Here is a 13,912-nt window from a genome sequence, read left to right as displayed (position 1 = left end):
TGAAACAGATTTATTCTTGCTGTTTAGATTAAACCTCAACCCAGCCTTTCCAAAAACGCATTTTTGAGAAGCAAGAACAGTTTCAAGATTGGATTGGCCTTTGGAAAACTTGTCCATGGTTTTTAAAAGATAGTGAACCTTATTTTCAAGAGATTCACAATTTTCACAAAAGCTAAAATCACACTTGCAAGAAGAGTTTTTGTAAATCATTTCCAAACTTTCAAAATCTGTTTTTGAATGGTTCAACTTTTCTTCCAAAGTCTTGACTCGATTTTCCAACCAGTTGTTTAAACCTTTCAACCGATTGTTCAAAAGGGCCAACCTATTAGCTTATTCATGAGTCTCATTGAAAGCCTCAAGAAGTTGGCTATAATTTTCAACATTAATTGAAGAGCTTGAACTTACACTGCTTGTGTCACTTTCTTGTTTTGTCATTAGACATAAATTTGCTTCTTCTTCATCACTTGAAGAGGAGTTTGATGAGTCATCATTATAAGCTCTTCTTGATTTTCCTTTCTTCTCATGCTTCTTGAAGTTTTTCCTCTTTTTGTTGGGACATTCAGTTTTAATATGACCCTATTCACCACATCCAAAGCGTGTATGTTTGTTAGTGTTAAACTCAGTAGGTTTCTTGTTATCATACCTGTTGAATGAGTCACTTTTGTTGTTTCTCTTCTTTAAGAACTTGCTGAATTTCTTAAACAGCAACCTAAATGTTTCCTCTTCACTCTCATCACTTGAGTATTGACAGTTTTTGTTCCCAGCAGCTTGACTTGATCCAAATTCTTGTTTTTTCATAAGACAAACCTCTTTTCTGGATTCTAAAAAGAAAGATTCAACAAAAGATTCTTCTTTGTCCATCAAGGCACTCCTTGGATTCTTTTGATACTCTTCAAGGGTATTCCACATTTCTTTGGCAGAACTACATTCTGAAACATTGAGCAATTCATTAGAATCAAGTGCAGATACAATGATGTTCATAGCTACACAATCAAGATGTTCTCTTTCAGAAGAAACATTTTCAGATATAGGCATGAGATAGCTATTTGTAATAACATTCCAGATTTTTCTATCTATAGATTCAACAAAGAATTTCATTCTAACCTTCCATAATTGATAATTCAGTCCACAAAACAGAGGTGGCCTGTTAATTGAGGCACCCTCCCCAAAAGGTAGTTTTCCAGCCATAGAAAAAAGATTTAGGATCGAAAACTTGAATAACTTTCAAGAACTTAGCTCTTGATGCCAATTGTTAGAATATATGGCCTTAAACGAGAGGGGGGTGAATTGTTTAAGAGGGATTTTCGCAAACTTTGAAGGTATAATGAAAATCAATGCGGAATTACAGAAAAAGAAATCAAGGAATCACACTTAAGAATGATCCAAAGCTCTTTCAAATCTTGGAAAAACTGTTTTGATAAACTTTTTCTGTTACTCCAAGATTAGGAGCGTAAAACCACCTTTATATAGACCAACCAAGTGGTCAAAAGCATTTAATAAAGGAGCCAAGTTAGTTAGGATCATTTAAAACATATTAAAACCGCTTAACAGAATTCTGTTAAGGTTTGCAGGAAAACAGTCGGTTGTTTTGTCGAAACAATCGATTGTTTTGGTTTGACAGCAAAGTCAACCAAGTTTTTCAAAAACAGCTAAGGTAAAATAACCTGTTGTTTTGAAAAACAACCTGTTGAATTTTTTACAGCTTTTTAGAAAACACATCTTTTCAAAAGGTTAAAGATTCAAATGAACTTGGATCATCTTAAGGAGTGAATTAACAAGTTTCAAACAACTAGACAACATACACACATCCAGCAGCAAGGTCTTCAAGCTTTCCTTTTGGATTTGGAGACATCAAAGCATCTTGTTCAACAGGGCGGTCGTCCCTCAACAAGCTCGGGGCGATCGTCTACACCCCTCGCCTCGCGATGAAGTTCCCCTCCCCATCGGGCGACATATTGACTATTCACATAGATCAGAAAATAGCAAGGGAATGCTACGCAGAAAACTTGCGAGTGGAGCCCACTCGGCAGAAGGTTGGCAACAACCATTCACCCAGGCGCAAGGTGTCAGGACAATGGAGATCCCCTTGGAGGCATGCGCAACAGACCGAGCACGCGGTCACCATGATCGACCTCGACCCGAGAGAGGTCGAACAAAGACTCGAAGCAAAGGACGAGCTACGTCGCACCCCTCTCATTGACGAAGAGCGGTACATGAGCATTGACACATCCATGATGGCCGCTGATGCCGATCTCATCCATCAAACATTGAAGAAAAACATGGAACTTTTTGCATGGACAGACGTCGATGTCCTAGGCATCAACCCCGAGGTAATCACTCAACAACTCTCGGCATACAAGGAAGCATTTCCGGTCTCGCAGAAGAAAAGAAACCTTGGTGAAGAAAAGAGGCTCGAAGCCAGGGCCGAGGCTGAAAAGCTCCTCAAGGCTGGGTTCATCCGTGAAGCCCGGTACTCAACCTGGTTGGCCAACGTAGTAATGGTCACAAAACCGAACGACAAATGGCGAATGTGCGTCGACTATAAAGATTTAAACAAGGCATGTCCCAAAGACTCGTACCCTCTACCTAACATCGACCGACTTGTTGATGGGGTAGCCGACCACAAAATACTGAGTTTCTTGGATGCTTACTCTAGCTACAACCAGATAAGCATGCACTCCAAGGACAAAGAAAAGACAACTTTCACAACCGATGGTGCAACCTACTTCTACGAGGTAATGTCGTTCGACCTGAAGAATGCAGGAGCCACCTACCAGAGGTTGATGGATAAGATCTTCAAGGGGATGATAGGTAGAAGTGTAGAAGTCTGCGTGGACGACATTGTGGTGAAGTCTAACTCGTGCGACCAACACGTCAAAGACTTGCAAGAAGTCTTTGATGCCTTGAGGAGAGTCAACATGCGCCTCAACCCCGAGAAATGTGCATTCGGCGTTGTGGGCGCAAATTCCTCGATTTCATGGTGACCCATAGGGGAATCGAGGCCAACCCCGACAAGTGCAAAGCCATAACCAAAATGAGAAGCCCGAAGAACCTGAAGGAGGTCCAACAGCTGCTTGGTCGTTTGACAGTGTTATCAAGATTTGTCCCTCGATAAGTCGAACAAATCATACCAATGGCGTAAATGTTTCCCAAAACATCAAAGTTCAGCTGGAATGGAACATGCGAGGACATCTTCAGCCAGTTGAAAGAGTTCTTATCATCACCGACCGTCATACAGAAGCCAAAAATCAATCTGTCGATCGTGGTATACCTGGCTGTTGCAGAGGAGGCGGTCAACTCCGCCTTAGTCCAAGACTTCAACAACAAGGAACGCCCAGTATACTTTGTCAGTCACACACTCCACGCGGCCGAGACAAGGTATCAGACGATTGAAAAGGTGGCACTGGCGTTGGTGCTGACCGCTAAGAGGATGCGGATGTACTTCCAGAATCACGCCATTACAGTAATAACCAACTATCCTATATATAAAATACTGTCTAAACCTGACCTTGCAGGACGAATGATAGGATGGTCGGTTGAACTATCTCTATTCGACATTCGGTATGAACCCAGAAGCGCCATCAAATCTCAGTGTTTGGCGGACTTCTCAGCAGAGCTAGCAGTGCACCCCGACACCTCGACCAAATGGGTGCTCTAAGTGGACAAGTCATCCAATAAAATTGCTTGCGCTGCAGGGGTTGTCCTGGAGGGCCCAGAGGACCTCTTAATTGAACAAGCGCTTCAGTTTGGCTTCAAAGCAACAAACAACCAAGCCGAATACAAAGCCATTTTGGTGGGCCTCAACCTCGCACACGATCTTGGAGCACGCGAAGTCACATGCAAGACCGACTCACAGCAGGTCGTCGGCCAGATAAAGGGCGAATTTGAAGTAAAAGAGCCCTTCCTCCAGCGCTATTATCACACGGTCAACAACTTTATGGCCAAGTTTGATAAAGTCATCATCGAGCATACACCATGGTAAGACAACGAACGAGTAGACGCATTGTCCCATCTCGCTTCATCTAAAAAGCAAAGCCACCATCGCTCGATCGTCCAGATGCGCCTACAACAACCAAGCGTGGGAGATGTCGAATGCCTAGCAGTCACCGAGGCCAATACCTGGATGAGCCCAATTATCCAATACCTAGAACATGGAACATGCCAACCAGGCAAGGAAAGGAATATCAGACGACAGTGCGCCCGATACACTATGATCGGCCAAGATCTCTATCAGAGGGGATACTCGACACCGCTCCTAAATTGCCTTACCAAAGAACAATCCCAATACGTGTTACAAGAGATACACGACGGAGTTGCGACTGCCACTCCGGGGCTCGAACGATGGCGGCCAAAGTTATCTGGGCAGGATACTACTGGTCGCACGTTCATGGAGATTGCATAGAGTACGTCAAGATGTGTCAGAAGTGCCAAGAGTTTATCCCACTCCATCATCTGAAACCAGAGGAATTACACAACATGACATCCCCTTGGTTGTTCGCCATATGGGGAATGGACATTATCGGCCCATTCTCGCCCGGCAAAGGCCAAACGAAACACCTATTGGTCGTCGTGGACTACTTAACAAAGTGGATAGAGGACGAGCTCCTAGCCACCATATCCGCCAAGAATGTCCAAAATTTTGTATGGAAGAACATAGTGTGTCGGTTTGGGGTGCCGAACACAATCGTGTCTGACAAAGACCGACAATTTATCGATCAAGGCCTCCAGACCTTCTATGACGACCTTGGCATCAAATCCGTCACGAGCTTGGTCAAGCACCCACAAACAAATGGTCAAGAAGAAGCGGCCAATAATTCCTTTTAAACGAATTGAAAAAGAGGATTGGCACTGGAAAAGGAAGATGGACAGAGGAGCTACTTGAAGTTCTATGGGCATACCGATGCACCCCATAAACCACCACACAAGAAACCCCTTACAGCCTCACATACGGCACGGAGGCGATGATACCGGTGGAAGTGGGCGAACCGTCCATCAGACGACAACTATTTGAGTTGTCCCTCAACAAGGAAAGTCTAGCGGTCTGACTGGACCTCCTTAACGAGCTTCGCGACAAGAGAAAAATCCGCGAAGCAGCATACAAGCTTTGGGCGGCAAGAAGATACAACACGAAGGTTCGGCCAAGAAGCTTCCACAAAGGTGATCTCGTCTGGAGGATGCGAAGCAACGCTAGGAAGACGGATGACAAGTTCTCGTCAAACTGGGAAGGACCGTTTCGAATTCGAGAAGTAGGAGAAGGGGGAGCGTACCATCTAAAATGACTATCAGACAAAATTGTACCGATGACGTGGAATGCCACGCACCTCAAGTTTTATTTCAGCTAAACATGAAATAAATTCACGCACTCTTTCCTCGCCCGACAGCACCATCAGTCGGAGAGGTTTTAACGAGGCGTTTTCTTCAAGCAATGCGCAGACTACAAACCATACACATGGCTCAACCAGGATGAAGCCTTAACCGGCATACCCTCCCGAGACCCAAACGTGGGTGTTGGCCAGGACGAAGCCTCACACGGCATACCCTCCCAACACCCCATCTACAGTTCGGCCAGGAAGAAGCCTTAACCGGCATACCCTCCCAAAACCCAAACACAAGTTTTGGCCAGGATAAAACCTCAAGCGGTATACCCTCCCAACACTTCACCCATGGTTCGGCCAGGATATAGCTTTAACCGACATACCCTCCCGATACCGGTGAAGGCACACCGGCCTACCTCAATACCACTAACAACGACCGAATGAGGCACCACCCGAGCGAGTAATTTAACTTGCGCAAATAAACGTTCACTATCAAGTTATACTTCATAGGCCGACCGCCATCTTAGTTCATTTCGTTATTAACACACGCCAACTGGGTTCATTAATATTAATTGTCTTAACCCACATTCACATCGACCAAAAGAAAAGACTTGTACAAATAAAAATCAAACAAAGGTGACCGATTCCATTCATTAAAAAAAAGGTGGAGGCCACACCCCGGCCCTAAGGGAAGAAAAAGAACGAGTTTAAAAACCTAAAGCCTAAGCCCTAGTCTTCAATATCCTCAATCGGAACAGGCTCGTTAGCACTCTAAGCATTCTGAACGTCGCTCGTAGGTACCAAGCGGCTGTCGACGACCTCCATATCTTGGTCAAATTGACCAAAAAGTGGAGGCCCCCTGTATAGCACCTCGGCCTGACGGACGGCCAGGTCAAAACTTTGGTTTATCAAGACCATGGTGTCCTCTATGGTCTTCAACACCTCAGCCTCCGCCGCCTCCTTCTCTCGATGCTCAGTAGCGACCTCCACCTCCAGAAGCGCCCCCCTGTGCTCGGCTGTCTCTAGCGCTTTCTGCAACAGCGCAATCTTCGCGGCTTTGTCGGCGTCAGCCTTTTCCACCTCGGCCAACCGAGTCGCGCCCAACTCAAGCTCCGCGCCTTGCGAATACAACTTCTTTTCATACTTTGTGTTCGCATCAACGACCTGTTGTAGGTTGTTGGATGCCTCCTGCAGTTGATGCTCGAGGCGCGATAGCTCCTCGACTCGCCGCCTGCGAGCCTCGGCCCCTCAGCAGGTCAGCATTAGCCCACGACATATCATCTCAACTCCACTGTCAAGAATATCTTCCTCGAGAACCGACCTGATAAGCTCCTCAACACTAGGGGGAAAGTTGAAGTTCATCGCCCAGGTGAAGCACCTGTCACCCCCCAACAGAGCCAAAGAAGACTTTTGGGCGACCGTTGTTGGAATCGGACGGTTAAATGTGTTCGTCGGCGGCGAGGCAAGGCAAGTGACCGTTCTGCTCGGGCGAGGAGTTGGCATCTCCCCACGAGCCCTGAAGGTGCGGACGGTGTTACCTCCTTCTCTTGGCCTTTTCTTAGGATTCTTTGAAGAACTCGCTCGAGCAGCTTCAGTGGGGGTGGGCCCGGTGCCAATGGCACTCCTCTTTTGGTTCAACTTGTTCTTAAAGCCCGACAACATACTGACCGCTTGGGGTATTCCCCTTTTAGCAATTGTTGAAACAAAAAACAATGTGTTAGCCAACAAGAAAAAAGAGAGCAACTGAAAGACTAAACATGTAGAATATACCCTCGAAGGTCGTCGCATGATCGGTCTCTGTGTACAAAGACATCAGCGGTCGGGCGGGAAGTGTCTTCGGAAGGCTATCGAACAAAGCAAAAACCTCCCGCTCGCCTTCGCATGGACTGGCTGGACGTGGCCAGTCCTTAATCTTCGTAGGGTTCCTCGTCCAGAACAAAGGGAACTTGGACTAACTTACCTCATCAAAAAAATAGCGTGTGCCCGCCGGCTCCACGTACACCTTAAAGAACTTTTCTTTGAAGTTCTTATAGGAGGCCGTGAAAGCCTTGAACAACACACTACTTGAACGGTTGACCAAGGAATGTCAACCGACCAGCTCGGAAGGGTGAGAAGCATAAAAATGCAGAAAACAAGAAGAAAGAGGACACACCCCAAACGTTCGGCACACCACGCGAAAAGCTTGCATGGACGCCCACGTATTACGGTGCAACTGAGTTAGAGACACGTTGAGTGCTTGAATGACACTAACCGTAAACACATCAAAGGGAAGAGACACATGGAGGTTCGAAAAAAGACAAGTGTACATGAAAAAGAAAGGGGGTTCGGTAGATGATCGTTCCCTACACACCCGATCCTCCAATGAACAAGGACCGAACGCTAGTAAGGATTCCTCGGCCAAGGCCTTCAAAACTGGAACCTTGTCCAAAAATTCAGCCACTGAGGCATCCATATGGAAACACGGACGCAATCTCACACACCTTGGAGTCAACCTAAGCAGGGCCCTCGTGAAGGCGCGGTCGCTCAGAAGAGCTAGACCAGTCTAATGCCTTGCTAGCATAATCACCCCTCACTTCCCCCACCGTTGGGGTGACGGCCTGAATCGCCCCGACCGAGATAGCTTTGTCGGAAGAGTAAGTGGAAGAAGAAGAAGAAGACGAAGACGAACAAGAAGGGGGTTCAAGAAGAGGAGACCGAGCGAGAGAAGAAGAAGAAGTTGGATGCGAATGAGTAGACATGACTAAGCTTTGGACAAACGAAGAAAGTAGCTAAGATCGCTCGGATTCGTTCGGGTGTCAGAGCTCAATCAGTATTAAAATGCGTAAGAGGCCACTATTCCCAACCCTTATTTATAGCCCGAAGATGTCTCAGAAACCCAAACATCACAATATCTCAATCGTTAGATCTGTTTGATCCAACGACCTACGTCATTTGGCGCCCAAAAAACCGATCATAAATGCATTTCATGCCACTCACTCAGTCGCCGTTTTCCAGTCACTTCATCCATCATTACACCACCGCCCGAGTCCCATTTTCAGACTCTTCGGCTGTACCAGCTTTCGAGCCTGGGGGCAACTGTACTGGCATGACCGGACGACTTAGTGAGTCGGCTAGCACTCGACCCACGCCGCCACCCAAGTAATAAAGAGACGGTCGCGTCGCTACGCGTGGCCGACCGACCCATAACGTTCAAGTCAAAGGTTGACCAGATTAGCAAGGCTAATCCACGGTTAAGGGTGTCTTAACACAACCCTAAACGTAAACCAACTCCCTTAACCTGGCGCAACAGTGAATGACCATTAAGGTAATATAAATAGCACACATTTCAAGGAGAAAGGTACATCATTATCTACAATACTCTGACATCTGAGCACTGACACCCTGACTGACTTGAGCGTTGGAGTGTGTTCTGCAGGTACCACCCTCGCCTATGGAGCAGGACGACCGAGAGGAGCGGAGTGCACCAGAGAGTTTGGAGTGCGTCAAGGAGTTTGGAGAATAGCAGGCCGATCGAAGGTAGGAGCAGGAGCAATCGTTCTCTAGGTCCCTAACCCGTTCGAGAACATTAATAATATTAACAAAAATAACATTATTATTATTTATATTATTCATAAAATTAATACTATTAATACTATTTATAAGATTAATAATATTTAATAATATGTATAATATTTAATAATATTGAATAATATTGTTTAGTGATCCGGTCGGTCATCGGTAGTCGATGATGTCAGCAGCAGATAACCACGTGGACCACTCGCACGGTGACACGTGGATCGGGTGGCAGAGAAATCGGGGAGGAGATCACCCGGTATGGTTATCGGTGGTCAGTAACCGAGTGGCCACCGACAGATCAGTTCCAAGATAAACACCCGGGGGAGAACGCGACAAGCAATAGAGCACCGATCAGTCATCGGGTGCATGGTCATCGGGGTTTCGTGTTACACACAGTTAAACTGGGACTGAGATTCCCAGCGAGAGCGTTACACATGGACCTCGCATGATCATACCTCAGAGAAAGAAGAGCTCCGAGGTTATAGTCGTGCACGAGGGTGGCCTGAGGGAGTCAGTAAACGGGTCAGTGATTGGTTACTCTCTCAACCCATTACGTGCATGGCATCGTGAAGGGGAAATCGTGTATGCAGAAAGCAATGCTTGGTGAGTGTGCCTAGTCCAGCCACACCTGCGTTCTCCTGAGAATGTGCGATTTCACCCAGATGGAAGAAACGCGATAAGTTACTCTGCAAGGGAATAACTTAGGCGCACAAGAGATGCGTTAGAGCCCTTCAGGTGGAGGCACGTGAACGGTTAGATGCGAGTTGCATGCCTCCACGTGTCACTGTCTGAGAGGGGCGCGGCCCAGATAAAGGTGCACTCCGTGTCGTGAAAGGTACAGACAGAAAACCCAGACACCCACGACCCTGACTGTGGTACGTTTTCGTACAAAAGCATAACAGAATTCTGACACGCGCAGAGGACAGCGTAGCAGAATTCTGTTAGGCACAGACACAGAGGGGGATAAAAAGAGAATCAGAGAGAAATACACACACACTGTTTTTTACACACATTATTTTCTAGTGATTCTGGGATCTAACTTGAGCGTCGGAGTGCAAACGGCCGCTAGAGGCGCCGTCTGTGTGTTTGCAGGTTGCGTTCGGAGTTCCAAGGAGGAGGTTCTAAGAGTGTTCTTGCAGATAGCACAGTTGCCAGAGGCGGGTCAAGCAAGCGACAAGGCAATTCCCCACGCTCGAGTTGTCGGCAGGATCATTTGGCGCCCACCGTGGGGCACGTATAAAAGGTGATTCCCACCCATAGTTTGTGTTGGTGGTGCTTCGAGTGTTTTCTGTTCGACTGCTCGCTATCACAGTCGACTCCTGGAGGTTTCACCATTTGTTCGGAGTTCTTTGAGCTGCCGAGTTTGCCGAGGAAGGATGAGGACAACGCGCTCCAGTTCAGTTGCGCCATCAACCGACGAAGATGCTGTGTCCATGACGCAAGTGATGGACATGATGAGGACGCTGCAGGAGAACGTGGCTGCATCGCGTTCTGAGCAGGAAAGGATGCACGAGGCGCTGGTGGCCTTGCAAGCAAGGAACGAAGAGTTCAACAGGATCAACGAAGAGCTGCGCAAAGCCCTTCAGGAGCGGGAGGAGCGTGCGGCAGGGGACAGACCCCCATCCCCACCACGCAGCTTTCCTATGCCATTTTCCCAAGAGATCATGGACTGGGTGGTCCCGGCTAACACTGTGGCAGTGAAAGCGTCTTTCACTGGGGTGGAGGACCCTGAAGCCCATCTCACGGCGTTTCATACTCAGATGATGCTCTCAGGGGGCTCAAACGCGGTGTATTGTAAGGTGTCCATGAGCACTTTGAGCGGGACGGCGTTGGACTGGTTCGTCAGTATACCCACTGGCCACATTACCACGTTCCAACAGTTTTCCAAGATGTTTGTTGAGCAGTACATAGTGAACAAGGCGCCACCTTTGGTGTCTTACGACTTATTTGATATAAGGCAGTACCAAGGAGAGTGCTTGAAGGATTTCCTGAACAGATTCGGAGCTCGGATAGTCCGTTTGCCAGGAAAGGACGAAGAGATGTTCGTACACGCCTTCAAAAAGGGCGTGTTGCCTGGGCCTTTTAGTGAGTCGCTCATCAGGAGCCACCCCGCCACGTTCGCCGAAATCCGGTGACGTGCTGTGGCTCATATAGCCGCCGAGAGCGAGGTCACCGAGAAGAGAGGAAATGTGGCCCCAGCTAAACCGCGCACCCAAGCAAGGGTACAACCTCAGAGGGTAATGGAGGCGGCGGCGGGAAAGAGAGATCAAAGGACGCATCATCCTTACGACCCTAAGAAAAATAAGAGCAAGGGACCAGGGCGCCCCAGGGAGAGTAATCGCCCCCCGAGGTATGAGTTTGTGATGGGTTTGGCTGATTTGATCACCATCCCAAACATCGCTGCGAGGCTCAAAGTGCCTGAGAAAACGGTGGAGAAGGTCTTGGGGGCAAAACCAGACGCATGGTGCGAGTTCCACAAGAGTTTTGGCCACTCTATCAACTCGTGTTTGGCTCTTGGGCACCAGCTCGCCGAACTGGTCAAATGTGGTTTCCTGAAGGATTACTTGCTAGAGAAGCAAGCGGACCAAGCATCAGGATCTCAACCGGCGAGCAGCGGAGGGCAACAGCACGAGGTGCCTATTCACGACGAGATCCATACCATAGCTGGCGGATTCTCCGGCGAGGGGTGCACAGCGTCGCAACGAAAGAGGTATGTGAGGTCGATAATGTCAATGGAAGTCTTTGAAGATCACTCGCCTGACGTGGACATCACATTCACCAAGGTGGACCGCAGGGACGTAGTGCCTCACGACAACGACCCTATTGTGATCTCGCTTGTCACGGCGGGAAGGACCGTCCACCGGGTGCTGGTCGACCAAGGAAGCTCAGCAGACGTGATGTTTTGGCCAACCTTTGAGAAGTTACAACTATCCCCTGATCAGCTAAGACCATATGGGGGCTGCTTGTACGGTTTTGCTGGCGACCAAGTGGAGGTGAGGGGGTATATCGAGCTGAGGACGACCTTCACCGACGGCTTGGCCTCACGAACGGAGAAGGTCAGGTACCTTGTTGTAAACGCCCCATCAGCATACAACATACTGCTGGGGAGGCCAACGCTCAACAGAACAGGAGCTGTGCCTTCGACAAGGCACATGAAGGTCAAGCTGCCGTCTATGGAGGGTATGATCATCACTATTTGCTCCGACCTGAAGGAGGCAAAGAAGTGTTACGAAAACAGCCTCAAGAACAAGAGGTCTGTGTGCCACGTAACCACAACGCCTCCCCCTGGTGTGGAGCCGGAGCGCGAACCCCGACGAGCTTCGGATGCGGCGTTAGAGGTGGTCGTCGAGGGCGATGTGTCGATGGGGAATGTAGAGGCGAGGTCGGAGAGAAACTGCTCGGAGACCGCCAGAGAAACCGGTATCGCGAGGGCGCTGATCTCCAGCGAGAGGAAACCTCAGCCAGTAGAGGAATGGCTCGAGAAGGAGATCAGTGGTAAGGTGTTTAAGCTGGGAAGAACCCTGGATAGCAAGACGCAAGACCAGATCGCCGAGGTAATAAGTAGACACTTGGATGCGTTTGCGTGGGCTGCTTCAGATATGCCGGGGATCGACCCCGATTTCTTGTGCCATCGGTTGGCAATGGACTCCCAAGTCCGGCCTATCTGCCAAAGAAGAAGAAAATTCAATGAGGAGAAGAGACAGGCGATCAAAGAAGAGACACGGAAACTACTTGTAGCGGGCCACATCAGGGAAATCCAATATCCAGAATGGCTCGCTAACGTCGTCCTGGTCAAGAAGAGCAGCGGAAAATGGCGGATGTGCGTTGACTTTACAGACTTGAACAAGGCCTGCCCGAAGGACTCTTACCCTTTGCCAAGCATTGACGCCCTAGTAGACAGTGCATCAGGGTGCAAGCTACTCAATTTCCTGGATGCCTTCTCGGGGTACAACCAAATCAAAATGCACCCCATGGACGAAGAGAAGACCGCCTTCATGACGGAAAGGTCATGTTATTGCTACAAGTTGATGCCCTTCGGGTTGAAGAATGCAGGGGCCACGTACCAAAGGCTGATGGACAAGGTGCTCACGCCCATGCTCGGAAGGAATGTGCAGGCATACGTCAACGACATGGTCGTGACGTCCCTGGAGAAAGACAAGCACGTCGCAGACTTGGAAGAGTTGTTCACCACAATAGCCAGGTACAAGCTAAAACTGAATCCTGAAAAGTGCGTTCTTGGTGTAGAAGCAGGGAAATTTCTGGGGTTTCTTCTGTCAGAGAGGGGAATTGAGGCTAACCCCGAGAAGTGCGCCGCCATTTTGGCAATGAGGAGCCCCGCCAATGTGAAGGAGGTGCAGCAACTCACGGGGCGGATGGCCGCCCTGTCTCGATTTGTATCGGCAAGCGAAGAGAAGGGCCACCCATACTTCCAATGTTTGAAGAGAAACAACAGATTTGTTTGGACAAAGGAGTGTGAGGAGGCCTTCGTAAAGCTCAAGGAATATTTGGCGAGCCCTCCAGTTCTGTGCAAGCCCCAAGACATAACACCCCTCAGGCTGTACTTTGCCATAACTGAGAGGGCGATCAGCGCAGTGCTAGTGCAGGATCAGGACCAGACCCAAAGGCCTATATATTTCGTTAGCAAGGTGCTGCAAGGCCCGGAGGTAAGGTACCAGGCCCTAGAAAAGGCAGCATTAGCGGTTGTATTCTCGGCGAGGAGATTGCGCCATTACTTCCAGAGCTTCACGGTACTGGTGATGACTGATCTGCCGATCTAGAAGGTTTTGAAGAAGCCCGATGTGGTTGGAAGGATGGTGAAGTGCGCGGTCGAGCTTTCGGAGTTCGACATCAAGTATGAACCCCGGGGATCGATCAAAGGGCAAGTCTTCGCCGATTTTGTGGTCGAGTTGTCCTCCGAGGTGGCACAAAACGCCGAGGGTGACTTTCGTTGGGTACTCTCTGTTGATGGGTCGTCCAACCAGCTGGGCAACGGGGCTGGGGTCATCTTGGAAGGGCCCAACGGAGTGTTGATAGAGCAGTCA

The sequence above is a fragment of the Phaseolus vulgaris genome, chromosome 2, assembly GCF_000499845.2.
Source record: "Phaseolus vulgaris cultivar G19833 chromosome 2, P. vulgaris v2.0, whole genome shotgun sequence".
NCBI lineage: Eukaryota > Viridiplantae > Streptophyta > Magnoliopsida > Fabales > Fabaceae > Phaseolus > Phaseolus vulgaris.
This window is presented reverse-complemented; position numbering follows the sequence as displayed.